At 40.1% G+C, this 4,089-nt stretch overlaps 1 long non-coding RNA gene across 2 annotated transcripts in view; it reads right to left on the bottom strand.

The window, feature by feature from the left end:
- Positions 1–3,782, bottom strand: part of LOC107209631 — a 12,738-nt gene extending 8,956 nt beyond the window's left edge. The window contains exons 1-4 of one of the 2 annotated variants that reach the window (XR_001523648.3): positions 3,688–3,782; positions 1,037–1,099; positions 840–936; positions 74–241 (exon numbers count right to left, since the gene is read on the bottom strand). This is a non-coding gene — a long non-coding RNA (uncharacterized LOC107209631). Of the gene's footprint in view, positions 1–73; positions 242–839; positions 937–1,036; positions 1,522–3,687 lie in introns of those variants that run through there. The other variant, XR_004499120.1, reaches the window with a different exon arrangement.
- Between the last annotated feature and the right edge of the window lie 307 nt (positions 3,783–4,089).

Genomic DNA, 4,089 nt, shown 5'->3' with positions numbered 1-4,089 from the left:
AGGGAAGGGAAGGGAAGGGAAGGGAAGGGAAGGGAAGGGAAGGGAAGGGAAGGGAAGGGAAGGTCCCATTTACCTGCAGAGCTTCCTTAAAACTGCTCCTTGAGGTGCCTGTCCCACCCAGCCTTCCCACGAAGACAGAGAGTGCTGCACCCATCGTTTGTCCCTCACAGCTTCATCCTGTCACTAACACATCTGTCCCAAAAAGTTCTGCACGTCCACACTTCAGATTCCAAATCATTTCCTGAAGAAATAAATAACATATACTAATTAAAGCAATATTTTTTCTGAAGTTTTGCTACACTTGTGTTCACAGACCTCTACCACGAAGAGCTATTTAAAAGGAAGATAAAGAAATAGCAGCAGATTGAGTGGAGGACAAACCCTACTCCAAATGCTCATGGAAAGTTCTCCAACACTTTTATGCTGGGAACAAGCTGGGTAGAACTGAGGGAATTAAATTCAAGGAACTGCTCATACTAAACCATTTTTCTTCAGGAATTGTGAAAGACAAACTTCCTTCTTATAAATGACTTTCAGTCACTTGTTTTTTCAGGCACTGGTGATAATCTAATATGGAGGCTCTTTAGCACCTGGAATTCCACTTGTATGGACAGGACAGATGGAATTCAGGCATTTCTGTTCCTCTGCAGCTGTCAGAAGCTGTGAGCACTCAGAGCTACAACCATCCATGGGTGGTGGGACTGTTCTGCCCCCTCCCCTCCCCTCATGCTGTTCCATGGAAAGCACCTTTCAGCAGCTTACAGGATTTCAGTCATGGGCTAAATGCTGGGAAGAGCCCATGAAATGTTGTTAAATCCAAGATATTTCACTGGACTTACAAATATTTGATCCATTAGATGGAGGAAGAATCAGGAAATGCACAGAGGAGGGGTGTCAAGTCTGGGATCTGGCAGCTGTGGTGTTCCCCCTTTTTCCCTATAAATAAATGAGAAGCTGTGGAGCAACTCTGACCCTTTCCCAATCCAGTGCCAGTCAGACATTTATAGACATTATGGGGTCTGTAAAATTGACTTACCTTTTCTTTCCTAAACACTATTTTTCATGAATTACTGCTCCATCTGCTTCAAAATGCATTGACCTGAAACACAGAATACAAGTGAGGAGCCCAAAGCAATGTTTCATGTTCATATAAAAAACAGAGGAGTGAGGCTATTTTGGAATATAGAAAACGAAGAATTGTTATTTGGGTTTCCTTCCAGTGCTCTCCTAGCAATCACTTCATAATAAAGAGGTGCATTTTTATATTCTAAATCTAGTTCTGTAGTTCAAAACTTAGTTCTGTTTTATCCCCTGAAGTATTTGAACATAAAAGAGATCTAATATGAATATTAGTCTCTGTGAATAAAATATAAACAGCATTAGATTTTTTTTTAAATTGCTGAAAATCCTATTGAAAAGGAAAGAATCTTTAAGTAGCTGTGTCTCATAACACAATGTAATTCTAGAAATTTGGGGGAATCAGAAATAAGCTTCTAGTGAATGTTTCCCATAACTGTGAGCCTTCCTTTATTAATGCAAAAGGTTATTTACAGCAAATGTAAATAGAAACAGAAGAAGACATAACAATGGAATTCTTGGATATCCTGGGGATAGTTTGCTTACACTGAATTATTTTAATGCTCCAACAGGAAGCAAGAAAGGAAGGAAGAAAAAGAGAAATACTTCTTTATTATGACAACATGGCTCCACTGCCCAGATGGAGGATGCAACTGATCAAACCCACAGTCAACATCAGTGTGAGCAGGCTTATTTACTCCAGCTGAGGTCTGGGACAATAAATAATGCATGGAAAAGGTTTGGATACTGGTAGACTATTCAGATTTCATTGACTTTATTTTTCTTTCGATTTCTAAAAGATACAGAGTGGAAACAAAAGGACCACAGTGTTTGTTGCCATCATGTTCTGCACAGGAAACTTGTTTCCCTTCCAGCAGCTCCACAGGAATTACATGGAAAGATGCTCAGATCTCTGCTCTTCCTTGTTTGTTTCCATGAGCACAGACAATGTTGGGGAAATCTGCCAAAGACAGAATTAAATTTCCTCTTTTTTTTTTTTTTTTTTAATTCTTGTTTTGTTTTGCTTTGTTTTCCCTCTGAAATGAGGGTCAGTCTCAGGCAATGCTCCCTGTCCAGCCCAGGTAAATCCCACTCTGCAGGTTTCCAGCACTGTGCCCATCCTGCCCTGCACAGAGCTCAGGCTGCTTGGAAATCAAATCCTCTGACCCAGAGTAAGGTAATTTTACAAACTGAGATTCCCACAACACCAAAGCACATGGTTTAGACAACCCAAGTCTCTAAACAGTCATTAACTCCAGGTGAAATAAATGCCCCAGGGGAGGATTTTGTGAGGAGGCAGCTCAGAGGTTCAGTGTTGTGCCTTGGCCATTCAGGGGCAGAACTCAGCCCAGGCTGCTTCACCTGGGGTGGAGTGGAACATCTGCACTCAAGCCTTAGATCAACAAAGTGAGATCTACTTTGAAACTGGAAAGGATGAATTTATGAATCTGCCTCAAAATCCCCCCCATTAATTTGTCACCTAGCAGGTTTTGTGCCATAGATATTCTTCAAGGTGTTTTGTTTGTTGGCCCTGTACTATGTTTTTCAAAATAACCTTTAGAAAATCAAAGTGGTTTTATGTTTTCATATGAACAGTGAAATTTGCTGCTATTTTTTTTCCTGTGGTTGCTGACACCTGAAGGTTAATGTCACCAAACTTTGTCACTCAGTTTATTGACAGGTCTGGCATGGCAGAATTAAAAGCTTGGATGATTCACTGATGTAGAACATTATCAGAAGCAGCTCTGTGTAATGGGAGGGAGCACTTTTTATTCCCATAACCATGACCATGACAACTGCCTGTGGGATGAAGCTGAAGGGAGAATATGAATGAAGACTTTCAAATATAGTTTTATATGAGAAAATGTTTGTGTCTTGGAAGCATAGCATGTGTCAAATGACACAGGAAGTGATGGCTAAAGAGCTTGAGCTTTTTGGATATTTTTCATATATTTGTAACTTTGTAGACTGCTAATACATGTTAACATATAACTTCTAATACTTTTCCTGCCCTCTCCCATAGCTTAAGAAACCCTTACTAATACATTCTTGAAATTCTGTTTAGCCTTGCTTTCTGTCTAGCAGGGGTACTTTGTTTTGCACCACACACCGTAGACACAATGAAGTCCAGGGCTAAAAGAGCAGAGGGAAGGGCTCCAATGGGGCAGAACCCAGGGGAAAATCACCTAAGCAACTGCTCTTCTAACTGGACAATATTTGATAAATAAAGGAATCAACTAACCTTATAAAATTGCAAAAATACTGTATCACGTGTGCATGTCATTACACTGTTCACCATGAAGGCTTTCGGCTAAAAACTTGCTTTTATATTATCATTTTAACAGATTTTGGAAAGCTTTGGTGCTTCATTCCAGGCATCAGAAGCACTTCTCAAATCTCACTGTACCTAATGCTGGCTCTAGAAACCAAAGTGACATTTTCAGATCACATTGACTCGATATCTGAGCCCTGCTGCCAGCAGAGTCTCTGGCTCCAACAAGAATTGGTTAGGGGGGTTTTGATAGAACAGGCCTGGCAATCATCAGAGAGTGATTCACTCCTGAGAGTAAAGATAAATATATATCAAATATATGATCAGCACAGCTTTACCTGTGTGAGCAGAAGATGCAGATGTGGAATTTGAATCCAAATCCATCAGCAGCACCACCCACTCCCAAAGAGCAGCAGCACCGTGGGCTTTGCCACTTCCAGCTGATAATACAGTTAATAAACACATGACTTACATTAGAGAACAATGAATCTCTGCTGTCGTGCTAATTAAAAAGCCAGTATTACATTACTTCCTCAAGGGCTCATTTTATAATTTTTAGGATTATAACACATTGATTAATTTATACAAGTTTTTAATCCCCTAGTATTTAATGATGCCTAGGAACTTGGGAACATGTGCATAATTCAGATTTGTATAATTTTATTACATGGGAGAAAAGTTAAACTGGTCATGTGTTACTTCATGCAGAAAAGTGTCTGAGCCCACCAGTTCAACCATCA

The sequence above is a fragment of the Parus major genome, chromosome 11, assembly GCF_001522545.3.
Source record: "Parus major isolate Abel chromosome 11, Parus_major1.1, whole genome shotgun sequence".
NCBI classification, from domain to species: domain Eukaryota; kingdom Metazoa; phylum Chordata; class Aves; order Passeriformes; family Paridae; genus Parus; species Parus major.
Note: the sequence above shows the minus strand (reverse complement) of the source record. Positions and strands in the feature narration are given on the sequence as shown.